Below are 19,569 nucleotides of genomic sequence, written 5' to 3'. Positions count from 1 at the left end.
ACTGACTTTAGACTAGCGCCACTGACTTTAGACCTGGTCTGTGGCGGAATTGTTTTCTGAAACTGCAAAATAGCACCAGGGAACGTTTGCGCCTGAACACGCCTCCTCATTTCGCTGAACCTCCCCCAGGAGCGCAAATACATTCCTTAATTTACCGACGTGCGTCTGTGGAGGGAAAAGTCCGCTGTGCATCAGGTGCAAAATAGGAATGATACATGGGTCAGTGTACAAAGGCAATTGCTCCGAGTGCAAGATAGGGCCCTTAGTGTCAAAAGTAAATGTACCTCTCGTGCAGAATGGTTCAATTCAGTTTTTATTATTATATGCAAAGTATTAACGTTTGTTGTTGTTGTTGTTATTATTATTGTTATTATTATTATTATTATTAGCCTATTATAAATTAAACAACATTCATATGCAGTATAAATCTTCAAAGTAACTAGTAACAGCTGTCAGATTAATGTGGAGTAAAAAGTACAATATTTCCCCCTGCAATGTAGTGAAGTAGAATCACAATGTTGCATTAAAATGGACAGAATTAATTGACAGGCTGTTTTAAAAAATAATTATAATAATTAGTGTGACAAAGCTGATAAATAGACCATGGAACTTCTCCTTACTGTAAATGAATTGGATAATGAAAAAGGTTAGGACATGTAATATAGCTGTTCATACAGAGGAGGGCAGTGTTGTCAAGGCAGTGAAGCTCACTTGTTACATTCATTCTCATGTAAATAATACTGATGATATGAAGAAAAACGTTTGGTTTTTTACTGATAAATGTAAAAGTGTGTGTGTGTGTGTGTGTGTGTGTGTGTGTGTGTGTGTGTGTGATCACATTAACTATAGTGCAGGGTTAAGTGCTGCAGATAACTGACTTCAGTCAACCAAAAAGACCAGAGTTGCTTGTTTCTTATTTTTTGTGAAAAGAACATGTTACTTTTATTCAGTAATCTGCCAGATAGCTATTGTTATAAGTACGTGGGGAAAAACGTTTGCTTGTGCAGCTTCTGACTTTTTAAAGATGACACACCAGTTAGACACTGAACTTTTCTCTTTTTTTCTTTTTGCATGTGAAGCATTGTGGGAAAAAATAACCTCAGACTATGTGGAGGTTCTTTACTTTCTTATCTTCAATCTAGTGAATAAAGGGAAGACGCACAGATAGAAATGTATCAAACGGATAGAAATCCAGTGCATGTGAAGGCCACAGTAATCTTAGCACAGGTTCCTGTTTGATAATGACAGTGTGCAGATGGTAGTGTTCAAGTGCTGTTTTCTAAAAGACACCTCCTCGTACCTGTTCTACCTGATGGAAAGCTTGCAATCTGATTCTCTCTTTTTTCACTGATCTCCAGTTCCCAGATAGTCCTGGCTGCCGGCCCTGCCACTGCTGCTTACTAACAGAGTGTGGACAGCAGGGGAGGATAGAGTACTCCTCCAGGGGGGTGGGACGCTTCCAGCTGGGTCGCTGAGGTGTGGAGCTCGCCTCGGGGTAAGCCTCTTGTGTGAGTAAACACCATAACAATCCAGTAGAGAGACACGCTCCCCGGGTCGGGGAATTTTCTGGTATGCCAGAACAATGTCTGACACTGTTGTGGTGATTGAATTTTATAGGCCGGCCTGACTCGAGTCTACTGTCTATGAGAAGAAGAGTTTTATGTCACATGCTGGGATGATTAATGTGCTCTGAAATGTGTGTAGGCCTTCTTTGTATGTGTGATGAGGCAATATTCTGTTTTTATCACAGACTACAGGGAACATTATGAGTAATTTATACTTTTCTACATAGCACTTGTTAAGCTTTGGGTGACCTACTGTATCAACTATCCAAATGGTTACTCGCTGCTACACTTTATTACTTAGCAAACATGCCCTACATTTTTTAAATCAGAGCTGAACTGTGCTCGTCAGTCTTCTCTGCTCTCCCAGACAATGAAATGCCATGTAAGTCCGCTCCTCTCAACTCTCAAGTTTGACTTTGGTCTTTCTCTATGACTGACACATGAGGGAGCGATACGACTCCATCAAAAAATGCAGCCTGACAGTTCGATTTGACAGCCCTCTTCAAACCAAATATACGCCTTGTTCCTGGCACTACATTAACTTGACAAGAAGAAAAGTGATAAAAAGAAATGGCACATAGATATCTACAGTATACTCGTATAGATTTCACCATGAAATAATAGAAACAAATGTCCATATTATTATTATAATAATAATAATAATAATAATAATAATAATAATAATAATAATAATACCTTTTTAAAAACAAAGTTTACAAAGTGCTTTGACAGACAAGCAAGGCAGATGAGGTCAGTAAAAATAACAGGCAGCCAAACAGTAGGGTCGACGTCACAAAAAAAGCAAGTCTAAAGAAATGAGTTTTGAGAAGTGACTTATATACACAACAGTGTCACCCAGTGTTTATGTCTACCATCATTCTTCTGTCCTTATGCTGTTACACAGTAATTGAGCCTGTTCGGCAAGTGATTGAAATATTTTTTCTTGCCCCTTGTTTTAGGGCTGCAACTAATCTTTCCATTATTGATTAATTTATTGATTCATGTTTTAAGTCAATTGTTTAGTCCATTATATGTCAAAAGATTGTGAAAATTAGACTGATTGCCATGTAGTACATTTCATTCATTCAGCCTAACACCGTCTTCATTTTAGTCTATTTCTGTCCAGGAAGGGGTCTATTTTGTTTGTTTTCCCCTAACCAATCAGTAGCGGGGGACACATTTGCCCCGCCAACAACAGTATGTGCTGCTGCATGGATCTCATCTATTGCCTTTTTTGGCTCTGGCGCAGGAAGAAGTAGTCCTCAGTCATTGGTCAATTGCTACACCAACGAGGCAACACTCGTCAATAAGCTATACACTGCAGGCTTATTTGAATTGTTGAACAAATAAGAGATGTGGAAAGCCATTCAAAGTAGAGCCAATTTAGTCAATTAATGGAAGAGTCAATCGACAGAAATTGAATTCAACTGTTTGGATATTACATTTTTAAGCAAAAAACAAGCTAAATATCTTATGTTTATGATCGTAAATGGAATTTCTTTAGGTTTTAGACTTTTGGTCAGACAAAATAAGACATTTACCACCTGCACGTCTGGTGGTGCAACAATGTCGCAATACACTGCATGGAACTTAAATGGATAAAATATTATGTGAATTGTTAATAATTTATCATACAGTGCTTAATGTACAAGCTAAAGAACCTTTATATCCTAAGACCTCTGTGTAAACATGACCCTTTAATAGCCATTAAACAACATTTTTGATCAATGTGAAATGTTTTCTGCCATTAGCAGGCAGCCTACATGAAGTTGTGATCAAGTCACTAAATATTCCTGTACTTGTGCTGTCATCACTCGAGTGTGTAAATCCTCATCATTGTGATATGCCTACAATCTGCTCTCCCCTTTAGCTAATAAAATGCATAGACCTAAATGATTCATGGCAACCATTTACATAATTCATAATTAAATCACAACTCGATGGCTTGGAATTTATTAGTAGTGAAAATTCATGTGCCGCCATCGTGATATACTAATTAATATCTTTAGTTATCATTGGCACATTGCTCACTCAGCTGGGGTCTGGTTATGGGGCAGGAATAATGCAATGCAACAACAAATTATCTGTGCATTTAAGTGGGAATGTCTCGGCGTGATGGCCACAATATGCATTTGCCTGAAGAACTTAACGGCGGAATCTGTTTTATCAGAGTTGTCACGTTCTGGCTAATCATTTTGAACACTAAAGATTAAGGCTAATGCATTTTCATCCTCTAGCTGCCATGTAGGGCTCCAGGGCATCTCTAATCATGCTGTGCACTTTTCCCACAGTCCACAAAAACATGTGCCACAGAAACACACTTTATCCTGACAAAGGGAAACTAAAACTTAAAACAGCATTGCTAACGAAGCAGATGGTTTGATTAATCGCTAAAACGGTGGTAGTGCTAAAACGTTTAGTCAAGTAATTGACAAAAATTAATCGACCACAATTTTGGTGAAAAGTCATTGTTTAAGTCATTATTAATACAAAAACAGCAACTATTAGCTGCTTCTGGTTTCTGAAATGTAAGAATTTGCTCCTTTTATCTGTTTTATATCATTGTAAATAGAATTTTGTTGGATTTTGGACTGTTAGACTAAACAAGTAATTTGATGTTTTCTTATTATTTTGAGATATTTAATGGATTTTTATAGATTGTTCACCCAAATTGGAATCAAGCTTATTTTCTCACTTACCTTTAGTTGTATCTAGCCATGCACCATTTTGGTTTTATTTGTCCAGGGTGATTTGTTTTAACTTTATTGCCATTGCAATAATACTAGGATTAGCTATAGTACAATAGGACAGACAGGACAACACACAGCATACTACAGCATACTAATAATATAAAATAAAATAAATTGATATAAATATAAATTAATACAAAATTTACCATGTACTGCTAAAGGTTTACAATTCAAGAGTCAATAGGTTTAGATATATCCGTCCCTGAAATTTCTGCCTCCAGGAGGTGAATTGTGTTTAGGTGGTGGTAGAAAATCTTCAGAGACGAGGCAAATAAACCCAGAAGCATCTGCATTGCTATAGAGAAAACATTAGTTTGTGTTTTAGGTGAACTGACCCTTTAATCAAAAAATATAATTGAGAAATTTATCGATGAAGGAAATAATTTGAGTTGCAGCTCCAATTGGTTGCATTGCAGCCTGTAACAACAGTAGAGATTGCATGTATTGGAAAAAAAGGAGGTGGATGTGACCTCATAATGACGTCCCACAAACACACTGGTCAGGCTGATGAACTTGTGTCAACACGCACCTTTCCCCCTACTCCTATGAGCTTAATGCATTCTTAGTTTCGACAGTTAATTCAGAACTGAACATCCACTAACTCTCCCCACCAGTGGACAAACAATTCACTAATGGTCCATGAGGCTTCACCACTATCTATTGATCTACTGTCACCCAATTTCTCTGTGACTTATGCCCTGCGTTATTCCCATTACTGTGCAGACTGAAGCCTTATCAGGGAGAACAATAGGCTTGTTGTCACTGAGGGCAATAATATGAGCGGGCCTATGACGGTGTGAGTGTAAACTCGTGACTTCAACTCCTCGAGCCCTCTTGGTGACCTCTACGCTCATGTGGGCCAGTTTAAAGCCCGGCGTCAGAATACTAAACTCAATCTGGACCGTTTGCAGATTAATCAGAAAATTGTATCTTGCTTCTTTCATAAAACCGAGCCCCCAAAATACAGAGGGCCGGCTCCTTAGCCATAAAACTGTCGCTGTGATATGTCTCTAGCAATGATGATTCCCAGTTCCTGCATGCCCCCTCTCCAGCTCTCTCACCCGCTGGCTGCTATCTCTTCCTTTTCAATTATGTTTCCCTGCTCTTTTAGACAAAGAGTAATAAAGCTATAAATCGTGTAACCGGCAGAAGGTATGGACATTCTGTCTCTGAACTGCTGTTGAAACTGCCATAAACCACCCACAAAGTCAAAGATAAGGATTTACAGTTATTTAACATCATCCTTGTCCCCTAAATCACACTGATAAGAGAATTAAGTGATGGCTATAGGTTCTTTGTCCTCTAGCTATTGATTTTTTAACAGAGAGGGCCAGCGCAATGTTTTTATTGAGCATCCTATTTGCTTTAAGTTTGAGAGTGGAAATTGAGCTATTTGGATTGTTTTATTGAACCACAGATTCTGCACTCTGAATTAATTTATCTGATAACGGAGCCTTCTTGTTTAATTTCCATTCACAGTTGAAATGTTTTCAAATGTAGAGTCACAAAACATAACAGAGATGTTGCTATTACTGGAGTATTGGAGTTGGAATGTTTGCCAAGCAGAGGTAAATTTCCTCCTTGAAAGGCCATTGCAGCCATTGTTTTATATAGTTAAGGACAATTTGATCTTTATGCCAATTGTTTTGTGGCATGGTACAATTATAATGCACTTCTCCATTACAGTCACAAGAACTGAGTATGCTGAATGTATCCAGTCTGAATAGGAATGCTTGTTCCTTCTCTGCCTCTTTAGACACAACACATGACTTGATTCACAGGAAGACATCCATCTATAATAGTAATTGGTATTAATATCAAATGCAGCAAATAATCTGCTTGTTAAAGCGACCATTGTTTCACCAACCCTGAAGTATGTGTCCCTCTTAGCACCTAATGTCCCAGTTTGAACAAAGACGTGTTTAGCTTAGCGGAAGTTAGTCACTCGTTTCAGCATGAAAACACTTATGTCAGTGCCTCAGAGACGGCGAAGTTGCAGCCGTTCACATTTAATGATTCAATTGCTGTTAAGCTTCAAGTTCACGACCCCGCAGCTATGATAAATGTCAAGCGCAACAATGTCCCGCTAACTAGGCATGCCACTGCCAACCAATCATTTTGTTATTGACTAGGAAATCACAAGGTCCTGTAATGTGACTTTAAATGCTACGCTACAGTCTATTTATCTTGGTACCCATGTGGTCCGGTTATTCAGTCTGATTCAGTCTTGTTCATGGGGCTCAAAGCACCACTGTCAGTTACAGCTACGGATCACCCAACAGGCGTTAGGGCAGATCTCTACAATATATTCTTCACTACGATCTCCCCCTCCAACAGCTGGTAACTTGTTTTAGAAATGACATTTGTTCACACAGTATTTGTTGAAAGCTATTAATTCTGTCTTGGTGTCATCTTCTTTAGCGTGGCCTTGGATTGATGTGATGACAGCAATTAATGAATTTAATCCTGTGTATAAAAATAGCCCTATTTGTGTCAATGCCTGATCAACATATCTTTCGCATAACAATAAAGTGGTGACATTGAGGCCTAAGTTCTTGAGTGTCATTACTGTAGTAATATTTGATAAATGAAAAGGTTGGACTAGTGTCAGTGCTGTGGTTGAAATCACTATATGTATTAATAACAATATTTTTCTGATAATATGCCACAACATGGTAAAAGCATGAAAGTCACACACAAATAAAATAAAATTGATGCTATGCAGACAACGATAATATTAATGGAAAATGTTTGGTCTATAAAAATAATATCAACCAATCCCAGCACTGACCCACCCTGCTCTGTGATGAGAGGTATTTATGATAGTTCAGAGCTGTTGGGTGGGACTGAGTCACTACGTCATGCTGCTACCATATATTAGTCCCAAGCTAAAGGGCCACTTCTCTATGTATAGCCTAGCTGGGTTTTATTTTGGCAGAGGGTCATTCCATTTTGTATACGGACCTCCCAGTTGGTCAGTCTTAGTATAGCGCCTACTGAGAGGGGTTAAGCAGTTGGCAAGGTGGTAACAACGACCGTAATCCTTGCTCTTTTGTTAAAATATGCTTCCTTTTGAACAAGTTTTGGACTACTAGTAGCCCTATGGAACAATATTTTTTACAAGTGGGTTCCTGTTTAGTTTGCATTGTGCTTGCTTGCTAGTTTATTTTCTTGTAAAAACACCCAACACTTCCTGGTTAGCTTTTCAAATGCAAAAGCTTCCTCACTTGTTGCCATTTTTTTTATGATAGCTACTGTTCTACTTAATCACTATGTCTATGTACCTTTTCTTTTAACATTGAGACAAAATGTTTTAACAAAATAATTAATTACTAGACAAAAAATATAGATTAATCAGTAAAGAAAATAACTGTTAGTTGCAGCCCTAGTTAGGTTTTGCCCAACCGTGATGGTATGCAGCCTAAATCCATCAAGGATCCTGAAAAGTTTTAACTGACCAAGAGCAATTTATTTGCCTATTATCAGCTTGCCAACACATGTTAAAGGTTTTCTGGAGATCTTTTAAAATATTTTTAAATACTCTCCTATTCTGGGGTGACCACATCTCAGACCTCTTAAAAAATGTCCTTTTAAGATGACCATGGTCACTGGAGGTGCTCTGCCTCATTAGTTGGAATAAAAGACTCCAAACCCACATAAATAAAGCGGGAATTATGTATATTGTATGTCTCAAATGTAAAACTCCCAAACAAATGAGATTGGAAAACTCTCTGGGGTGTCTTCTAAACTTTGCTGCTGTCATCCATCAAGAATATTGCCATGCAAGTCCATACAGGACTTGGACAAACTGCTTCTTTAAGCATTTCTCCGGGAGGCATAAAAGTGTATTATGGTCACTACGAGCAGGTATAGAGGAAGATTGGCAAACATGAAAATCAAGTCCTCTCTCGGGTGCCATCTAGCTGTGCTCAGCTGTGTTAAATCATAGATGGAAAGAACAACAGTCTGGTGCCACAACAGTCCAGCCTGACAAAGCACTGCCTTGGGCCTGCGTTTTATATTCTCTCTAAAGCCCGTTATTGGAGTCAATGTTTTGTCTTCATACCTGTTTTCAGCTCTGTAATGAACTTCATCTGTCTTATTCTGCACATCAATGACATTTTCCAGTTAAATGTAACCTACAGTTTAGCGTATATAGCCCAATGCCAAGATTTAAGGCTGCAAAAGATCCTGTCTCTGCACTTAGCTGATGTGGGATTGATTTCCTTTACAATATATGAATCACTGGGGTCATTACTGAGCCAGACTCTTTCATTAAATTGAGCTATATCTACTGTGTCAACCCAGGGCCTTCTGAGAGCCCTCCACACAGAATATACTGTACATCCATTGGGTAAAACAGCATCATGTAAAGTATAGCTTCATTTATCCTATGAATGCAGAACATTGATCCTTTGTAGAGAAAATAGGTGACAACATACTCTTGGAGCCTTTTAATAATGCAGATGTATGTGTTGTAAATATACTGATAAGTAGATCTGGTTGATGAATGTAGTAGCTAAATCTTGTAGTTGAATGAATAATATCAAGAGTGGTAGAAAATTATACATGCGATGCACCAGTGTACTCTTATAAAAGCCAGCAATGCTTTCCAAAACCCTTTTTAATTGGGAGTCTTATAACTGATCATTGCAAGTGGCTCTCATGAGAATATTACACACACACACACACACACACACACACACACACACACACACACACACACACACACACACACACACACACACACACACACACACACACACACACACACCACGGGCAGTATTGACTTTTAAAATAAAAAGACAGTGTAGATGACGGCCATTTTGAATCCTCATTAGTCACCGGTAATCTGGAAACATGAGCGATATATTTAGAGTGGTGTTCACGGCTAGTCATTAAAGGAGAAATAAAAGAGAAAATAAATCCAATCTTGGAACGCCTGCGATTAATCATGTTGGCCACCACTGGCTGCCTGGCTGCTTAACAGTTTTATAGTCATTTATGCTGGTTTCCCTGATAATCCATAAATTCTGAATAATGACTCCCTTCATGCTCAAAGTGCTGTGTTCAGGTGATACCGCTATAAACTGTATTATTTTTTTAGTCCTTTCCCCCTTGAAAAACATATATTACAACAATTACATCTAATGACTGACAGAAGAAACGCAACAATCGCACATTATTCAGAGAAGCTTTTAATGAAAGTGTTAATTAAGTATATTTTTAATTAGTCCTTAAGGGGATCACAAACCAAGATATTATCCTGCATAATTTACTGTAGAGTTTCCAATTAGAACTATTTTAATGTAATTTTCACAACAGAGAGCAGAGAATTACTAAACAAGAGGAGTAACATATGCAGAAAGGTTAACTGGTGTCTCTGAAATAGCACACAGGGCTGAACATGGCGTCATGTAATGTGAGACAATTACATAGAAAGCATAATCCCTCTGTCCAGACCATAGACTGTATATAAAAATGGTTGCCACATCTCCACTTCCTCTCACTGCACAAAAGTAAAGCCAAAATATCCTGGATATGGTTGCTGCGATCTTGTAATTTAAAAAAAAAGTCAATTACAGCTGTCCATCATGATGTTTCAACCCATATTATTGCATCAAATAACTAATTAAAACCAAACTAATCAGAAATAAACATCAGCATGATAAGAACTACCTAAAATGACTGAACCCATTAAATCCTTTGACGTGTACTTTGATTTGGCCCATATCCAATTCGCTAACGTGGAGGGGGTGGAGTTTATGCTCGAAATGCATAAAACATACAGTACATAAACATGTATGAGATACATGGCAAGTAACAAGTGAGTGCAGTAGTTCATGAGAATATTGGCAACAGCCTTCAAACATGTTCTATCTATCATGAGTCTTTAAAATAAATTCTGGCTCAGCACTTCAACACAAAACTAAACGTTCCAACATTCACCAAATTTCATTGAAATCGGTTCTCTAGCTTTTAAAATATTCTGCTAAACCGCAAACAAAAACAGGGCCTAAAACTAAAGGGTTAAAGATTGAGAATCTCGAGGATTACGCCTTAAACATTTCTAGTTTAAAAAAAAATCACAGCTGTTACTTTTCTAGCCAAACGTGAGTGGTCTGTTTCCGGTCACCATTAGTAGATATGCTCTTGTATATTTAGTAATTAGGATTTTGAGTGTTCTCAGCAGCGTCTCTGGAGACAAGGTCTTGAATAAAAGCCTGAAGCCTATCAGGTGTCCCACACAGCGCAAGTCCTAGCACCTGACAACATGGTTCTGCAGGGAGTTTCTGCTGTCACAATAAATCAGGAACAGACAGGATACAGTATAATCATGTGGGTGTCCCGTTTCACTCGGCCTCTGCCGAATGCTTCAGCAAAATCTATGCTGCACGTGGGGGTGCACACTGCAACTGCATACATCGCCATACCCACACAGAGCTTGATGGTTGACTTGAGAGGAATAATCCATGGGCGATAACATACAAAGAGCCGTTGATGGTTTATGTTGCAAGTCGTGTACACAATTATGTACTGTATTGCCAGTAGCCCCCTTTATTCTTAAACCTCCCTTGTTTTAATAGAACATGGAATAAATGGGATGCCTTTGAAGGACTATAAGCCTAGAGTGTCTGTTTTATATCTTAACATGTAGCTCATACCTTTAGAATTGAGGCGTTAAAGACATTTGACGATGTTTGAAAACAAAGTGTTCCACTCTATAACCATATGAAACCTATACTTCAAAACCAAAGTAAATTGAGATGCCTGAACTATCAGAGTAGGGGCCCGTGCCGTGCTTATATGTGAGCTTCCTTCCCTTCATAAAGATGAATCATAACGTCTAATTCTCACAAATTACCCAAACATTATGTAGTTCTCTCATTTCCAACGCTGTTTAATCTGTGTCTGGAGTATTCGCTGTCACTTCGTGTTGCAAACACTCCTTTCACTCTGGCAGTTCATTGTCTTTTGATGGGCCATAAAAGACTTGGTTTGATGGATGATAACTCGGGGCGCCTCTCTTTGTTGTGGGATGTGACGACTGAGTGCATGTGAGATGTGAGAAGAAGACGCGGTGTGAATGGGAGATGTCAACGATGTCTTGCGCTGACACCGAGGCCGTAAGCATTGGCTTTGATCTCTATGAATGATTGCAAAGCAAACACAAATAAAATATTCCAGTGTGTTACAGTTCCCAGTGAGAAAGTTGAACTGTTTTTCGAACATTTTCCAAGAGGTCTCTCCCTGATTGGCATTTCTAGAAGAAGATATACTTGCTAATATCAGGCCTTTAATGATTTAGAGGCTGACAAATTGGAAAATGTGTTTCTAGGAAGGTAATGCATGTTCCGTCTTCTACCTTTTATGTAAAACGTGATTCATCAAGAGAGAGGACAGCTCATGTCATTACCTTCTGACACCGTCCAATAAATATTGAGAGCTCTATAGGCTCTAGACTCCCTGCTGACCCTACAACATCTGCTCAGGCACTTACTACTTAATGTATTAGCTGTGAGAACAGGGCAGGTGTTTTCAGCTGGAGCCAGAGAACATGAAAAACATATTATGCCTCTAGTTCATGCAATAGAATTAAAATGAGTCACCACCAGCTTTCTCATAAAAATCACAAATAATGTTATGGCATGAAGGACAGATGAGGATATTTCATTGGTCTGCTTGATAGTGGCAAAGAAAACTAAAAATATAAATGATTGCAGCTCACATAAGGAATCTATTGAGGTTAAAATTCCTGAGATAAATACATATAAATCACCGCTACTAAAAACAAAGGCTTACTTTGCACTATAAATTGCTTTCCAGTAGATTGCAGCCATTTGTTGTTTTTGTGCAGCTCTCCGTGTCCACATGAGGCTCTTTGTGATTTTACTTTGATGTTTACTTAACCATCTGAGCATAATGTGCTTCATGGGCTTTACATTATGAAAGAGGAGTACTTTAAAGGTCTAATCATGGTGGTAGTTAGGATCATGAGCAAACATTTACCAGCTGTAAGCTCTACCTATTAGGAATTAAATATTTGAAAACTTACTCATTAGGAGAATCCTCAGGAGGCATTAAGATAGGTTGACCAAACTGATTAATACATATATGATAGATATGTGCTATTATGTGAGATATGCTGATTACCTTATTAGTACTGAACTGGGGTATAGTTTTGATCTTTAAACAGTCAGTATACATGTTTTATGATACAGTAAATAGTTTGTGTAACATTGGCCATATTGCATAATTTGTGCTAGATATAACTATGAACTATGAATGAAGGGGACCTGTGAAGACCTTAAGTATCTAGCCATGCAGATAGTTTTGGTTGTAGTTGTCTAGATATACTGTATATATCTGCCTCTGAGTTTTCTGTGCCCGCTGCAAAACAATGAAGATTAATAGAATTTTGTTTGGGATGCTCACAGAATTGAATTAAACAAGATTAAGAGTCCACAGCTACTGTATGCTAGCAGCATTGTGAGGCTTTGCCTTAAGGTAAATGCTAATGTCAGCATGCTAGCATGCTCACAATAACACTGCTAAGATGCTGATGATGACCTGAAGACCAACATTGACTTCCCTGGAGCTATGCCGCCAGTATGGCTAATAATGAAATAGCACTTAATTTTTTGAAAAACACTGAACAGTTTTAAAGAGGAATAATTCTGTTTATTACCTTATTCCCACCAAAATTAGTGGTTACATCTTTTTTATATCTGCTACTTACTAAGTCTCTCTTTTAAACTCTGTTCCAAATAATTTGGGTACGATGTTCGAGCGCTGCTTGCACGGAGAAAGATGGAATTTGTGGGTGACCAAGTGTCACAGAAGTTACTGACAGGAGAGAAACATCATAGCATCGCACCGGAAAAGGGGTGAAAATGAGAACATCCACCCAGCTGTCATGTCGGAGCTGAAGCCAATAAATACCCATGACTACTGCAGAGCAATTTGTCCCCTGAATGAATGCCAATTCTAACCTTTCCCACTAAAGACAAAAGCCAGATGTTAGTGGGTGTTACAGGGTTTTTTGTCCTGTGGTAAAGAGGCTTTAGAAAGTAGTTCAAGTAGTTTATACTGTATGTCATTTGGGTAAACTAACCCTTTAATGATCAAACATGACTGTGATTAAAAACGTATTGTTAGTTTTGGTCTTTGCAGACAATAACAAGAATACTAAGGGCCTTTCCCAATTCCCCAATTTGCACCTCCTTGACTCCTCGATCCTCCGGCTTGTGACCCGGAAATCATTCTCAGCGCACCATGTTGAAGGACTTCTCAATTCTTAAAATGCACATCGAGGATTGAGGAGGCTCCCCGGAGGAGCTATAATCGAGGATACACCAATGTATCCTTTGCGAAAGTCTTTTCCCCTGTGGCATGTAAACAAAGAGGCGTGACGGAGAGAGAAAGGGGAGAGAACGATAATATATACGCGGTCCCGTGGTTAATCGACGGATCGGGCTGGTCGGATCAAATACATTTACGATTCTGATTAATAGTGGGTGGGTGAAATAATACACTTTTAACAAGGGAAATATTATTACGTTCTCTAAAATGTGAACAGAGCTGCTGTGAGACAGCTTCATTTGTAAGTGCGTCTGGAGAGAGGCTCGAGAAACCGCAGCTTAACTTCATTATGATTATTTCAGAAGCTAAGGGTAGTCTAGTCCTGTTTTCTCTTTCATGTTTAAAACTACAGTTAGTTTTGCTGCTTAATGTCCAACAATAGTAGTTGCAGTGACATTACTGTATGCATGGAAACGTTTACAAGCAGCCTCTCTAATCATTAAATTAAATCATTATAGGAAACACTCATCGAAAACACTTGTGTGTACCTAATATAGGCTACTGTATATATTTGTATAGTTCTTTTCATACAGACATTTGTAATGTTTTACACTGAAATAGCCTATAAGGCTATATGTATAGCCTATTTACTGTGTATGTACAGTACTGTGCGAAGGTTTTAGGCAGGTATGAAAAAATGCTGAAAACTAAGAATGCTTTCAAAAATGGAAGTGTTAATAGTTTATTTTCATCTATTAACAAAATACAGTGAATGAACAGAAGAGGAATCTAAATCAAATCAATATTTAGTGTGACCACCCTTGCACAAAGTTTTTGAAGGAACTCGGCTGGTAGATTGTTCCAAACATCTTGGAGAACTAACCACAGATCTTCTGTGGATGTAGGCTTCCTCAAATCCTTCTGTCTCTTCATGTTATCCCAGACAGACTCGATGTTGCTGAGATCAGGGCTCTGTGGGGGCCATCACTTCCAGGACTTCTTGTTCTTCTTTACACTGAAGATTGTTCTTAATGACCTTGGCTGTATGTTTGGGGTTGTTGCCCTGCTGCAGAATAAATTTGGGGCCAATCATACACCTCCCTGATGGTATTGCATGATGGATAAGTATCTGCCTGTATTTCTCAGCATTGTGGACACCATTAATCCTGACCAAATCTCCAACTCCATTTGCAGAAATGCATCCCCAAACTTGCAAGGAACCTCCACCACGCTTCACTGTTGCCTGCAGACACTCATTATTGTACAGCTCTCCAGCCCTTCGGCGAACAACCGGCCTTCTGCTACAGCCAAATATTTCAAATTTTGACTCCTCAGTCTAGAGCATCTGCTGCCATTTTTCTGCACCTCAGTTCCTATGTTTTTGTGCATAGTTGAGTCACTTGGCCTTGTTTCAATGTCAGAGGTATGGCTTTTTGGCTGCAACTCTTCCGTGAAGACCACTTCTGGCCAGACTTCTCCGGGCAATAGATGGGTGTACCCGGATCCCACTGGTTTCTGCCAGCTGAGCTGATGGCACTGCTGGACATCTTCAGATTTCAAAGGGAAATAAGCTTGATGTGTTTTTCATCTGCTGCACTAAGTTTCCTTGGCCGACCACTGTGTCTACGATCCTCAACGTTCCCTGACTTTTTGCAAGTGTACTTATTATTATTATTATTATTATTATTATTATTATTATTATTATTATTATAATAATAATATTATAATAAAAATATGTACGACACCCGTACATTCTTATCACATTATGCCACGTTGTGTTTGAAGTAAATATAAGTTGGAATGAACGCGGTTCTGCTCATCTGACAGAGATCATAAAATACAGGGTATGACAAAACAATGAACGGCTGATGCAGCTGTGCCACACGTCATATTTAATTGCTATAAACAAAAGCTCAGAGGATCTCCTGTTGGCAGGACTAAGACACGAGAGGAATCTAGTAGAAGAATCGGGGATGCACAAACCGGGAATTGGGAAACGGCTTAAATATTACCAGCTTTATCCCGTTATGGAAAGACTAGTCTCGCTTTGCCAGACCATCCACACGGAGGAGGGTCTGGCTACTCCACATAGCATTCCGGAATGGGAAAAAAACGTGCTCTGGTTTATTGGCATTTCTTTAAACCAATCACAATTGTTGTGGGTGGAGCTAAGCTCCGCAACAAGCAAGCTGTAAAATATTTGTGCTAGAGAAAACTCAGATTGGGCAGATAGTCTAGTTTAGCGGTCTCAATTTACCATGCATGCAGAGATCTGAGGAATTTCCTGCGGCACCGGAGCAATCCCGGAAGTGCAATGTCAAGGATATCGAAAGACTAACTCATGCTACAACTCATCAAATACACTTAAAACACACAACTAATTTCAATAAAAATTCGAGTAGGGTTTGGTCCAAGTGTCAAGTTATTTTTTTTTTTTTTTGTTGCAGATCCAAGAATGTTTGAAAGCCACTGTGAGATAGGGCAAATATTAACATTTGCACCTACTCATTTACTCCCTCTTGACTACTGCACTTATTTGAATGAAAAAAGCCACATGTAGCCCATTATTGTCCATCAATATGATTATCTTGATGCAGATCTGGATCCTGATCCAACAAACAAACATTTCTCATTAAATTATAAAATTAATTATTTTTTACTCTCTGAGTGCTGTCTAGTTCAAGATTGGAGTTCAGAAATCATGGACGTAGCTAAGAATGATTGTGTAGTTTGCACTTGTGTCACCTGCGTGGGAGTAACACAGACTGAAACCACATTTCAGGTCTCCTGTCAGTTGAAAATGAGTAATGTGCTGCAGACCATAGCCTCAGGATAAAGTCATATCTGAAGCATTATTTGAAGGATATCAAAAACCCAGGATACCTCAAATTGACCCCTGTCATTTTCTTTAACTTTTTTTTTTTTTTACTCTTTTGTCTTATTTTCCCCCCCATATGAGCTCAGATTTATGTTATACACAGCGATCCTCAGCCATCTGGTTTTCATTTCCTGCGAGGTTCGAGATGGTAGGAGAGTTTAAAAAAAGGAGCCTCGTTTGAACTGGGGGCTAATGTAGTCAGGATGGAATCTGTCACTCAGTCTATTGCATGTTGATGACTAAGGGCAGTTTCAGCTGTAAGCAGTCCATGATTTATGGACACAGAGTGAACTCTTGTAAGCAAAAGCCAGCTAGGAGTTCAGAGCAGCAACTGGGCCCTTTTTTGGCTGCGGCCCGCCTGCATTTTCTTTCTATTCATGCCAAAGTATTTCGCACGGCAATTAGCTCCGTCCTCATTTGGGTCTGCAGTCCCACAGGGTTAGCGAAGCCATTTATCATCCTCAGGGCTTGGAACTCTGCAGCTTCGTCTCAGGTAGTTTTTGTAAGCAGTCATTGGCCCAGCTCTTTCCATTTCACCAAATAAGAGGGAGATGCAGTAGTTTTGAGGTTCTGCCATACATCCATCTGTCGTTTGCTTAGCTTTTTCTCTACAGGTGTGAAGGCAAAAGGGAAATGTCATTTCACATGGCTCATTTGTCATATGGTAACTACATAGTTAGAGTGAATAGAGTGATGACAACATGGCCCCTTGCTTTTTTTGGAGGGCCAGGATTTGAGTGTGTGCAAGACTAAAAAGTATTCTGTACATGGCTAATAAGGAGTACGCTCAAAAGAAAAAGAACTGGAGTTTTTTTTTTTCCTGAACATTTATGATATAAAGTCTTTTAGTGAGCAGAATTTGTAGAGCTTTTTAATATCAGATTTGACATTTAGCGCATGTTTACAGATACAGATGTAAGATATGTAACCTCGTTAGGCACACAATAAAGAACTATTAATGTTTTATGCTGATCTATGCTTTGAGTTATGTTGAAACTTAAGGGTTGGCTCTGCTACAAGTATTTATATAAATGCCTGTGGGGGCGTCATTAAAACACATATTTGAGCAGGCAGAGCCATAAACATATGCTGGATGCATTTTTGTGTTCTTAGCTGAAACATCTTTAGAGACAGCCAGGAAAATAATTGAACTACAGTATGTGCATTTTTCTATTTTCACATCTGTCCTTGGAGAGTCGTTACTTTACAAAGTGCTTGCCAACTGATTCTGAATCCATCATTTGTTGAACCAATATATTGCGGTTTCTGTCGCTACTATGTCTTTATCAATCAGAATTAGGGAATTAGATTAAGCTCTTTGGTTTTCTCCTCCTTAGTGCAGGCCCAGGGGTTATGGGGAGTATCAGAGGGGACTAATTGTCAAGGTTATGTCTCAGCGGATGATTGATGTGAGGCCAGGCTGTTTTTGTCAGCCTGTCAGGTGGCTGGAATGTTTAATGTTCTCATTATTGGTTGCTCTGTTGTGTATATTTCTCTGTCAGCGCCGCTGAGCCATCTGAACTGCCAGAGCACTTCAAAGGCCTGCAGGTCATCCGTCTTCCTCCTGACGCCCTGAATGTTCAGCCTCAGCTGAGTGCTGGTGATTTGTTATGACTTGAGAGCCAGCTGACAGACAGGTCTCCTATAAAAAAACATGCACCCATTTCCCTTTTGTCGTGCAGTGAAAGCATCGCTGCTCCTGTAATGGGTGGGGGGCAACTGTCACAGGAGGTTGGCACCTGACAGTTGTGTCATCTCGCTAATTTGCAGACAGGATAACTTGAAGTGTTTTGTCTTTCTCTTTACTTCAGTGTGGATTTTGGTTCTGGTGTCACACATTCGCACAGGTCACCATCTGTTGTGGAGCACCACAGGGAACAAAGCTGAAGGGGAATCACTATATTAACGCACATCTTTAGTCCAAGGCTCGGTATACGCCATGTGATGGCGCTGACTGGAGAGCGTCATGGGAATAATGCTGATGGCTGCGAAGCCAGTCATGCAATAAAAAGTGAGAGGTGGGACGCTAAAGAGGAGAGAAAACGGAATCCAAATCTCAACTATTTTCCCAGCCCCGTTACAAGATTGATTGTTTTCTGCTGATCTAATTTTGGATCATACAAAAACAGTCCATTTGTCTTAAAGAAAAATGATGTACCACATGGTGCAGATGGAATTTTTTTTTTTTTTTTTTTTTTTGTTAAAGCTGAGAGAGATTAAAGAGAAACTGTGCTCCTCAGCCCTAATCACGAGCTGTAGATTACTCTGTCGATTTAACCAGATGGCAGGCTCGATTCTGCAGGCCTTCCTGTATATTAATGAACAGCAGCCTGTTATATTTTGACTTAGGTAAGTGAAATGTCCATCACCTGTAATGGTCTGCCAGCTGGCATTATGCATTTTGCACCACTTTGGGTCCATGTGGCATTTTTCATTTGTAACGTTATTGAAGGAACATTTTTGTCTCCTGGTATTTTCCATCATTGTCACTGGTCTGGTAAATATTTAGTTTTTTCACCAGGAAGAAAAGTTGTGTCCATAGCTAATTTCCTCTCATAGGTCAAGGCAATAATTCTGGCACTAAAACTGTCGCGCTGGGCGAAGCACAGAAGCACAGAAGTTGCAAAGTTCGATAGTAACTTGATTAAGTTAGCCTGTCGACATGACTGCAAACACGGCAATACAGTATGTTAACAAACCTAATAATAGGGAGGGTGAGATAAAGTGGAGGGGATGGCTGCACAATTTCTGTCCAGCCGTGTGTCTGGTGCAACGAGCCACTGACCTTAAAGGAGAGCTTATGTGGCTTTGGCTTATTGTTAGAGTGCAGCATAATGCTTTATTTGTCTTCTTTCTCCGCTGGCTCCAATGACTTTTATTTCTTTATGACTTTATCAGATATTCTAACTGGCTGCCTGCATATTGCATTTAAGACCAGTTTGCTAAAGAAACTGATTCTCTTTGTCTCAGAATGTCAGTCTGAAGGGACTGCAGAAAACCTAAAGAGGCAATGAACACATGTTTGCCAGCCCGAGCATCCAGAAACTCCCTCCATGAATATGCCAAGCCTAAT

The 19,569-nt window shown here is 39.2% G+C and overlaps 1 long non-coding RNA gene across 4 annotated transcripts in view; it reads left to right on the top strand.

Moving 5' to 3' along the window:
* LOC114548340 (uncharacterized) overlaps positions 1-19,569 on the top strand; it is a 47,913-nt gene that overhangs the window by 5,807 nt on the left and 22,537 nt on the right. For 2 of the 4 annotated variants that reach the window (XR_003691349.1, XR_003691350.1), the window contains exon 2: positions 1,359-1,495. This is a non-coding gene — a long non-coding RNA (uncharacterized LOC114548340). Of the gene's footprint in view, positions 1-1,358; positions 1,509-19,569 lie in introns of all 4 variants that reach the window. The other 2 variants (XR_003691347.1, XR_003691348.1) reach the window with 1 other exon arrangement.

The sequence above is a fragment of the Perca flavescens genome, chromosome 21, assembly GCF_004354835.1.
Source record: "Perca flavescens isolate YP-PL-M2 chromosome 21, PFLA_1.0, whole genome shotgun sequence".
NCBI lineage: Eukaryota > Metazoa > Chordata > Actinopteri > Perciformes > Percidae > Perca > Perca flavescens.
This window is presented reverse-complemented; position numbering and strand designations above follow the sequence as displayed.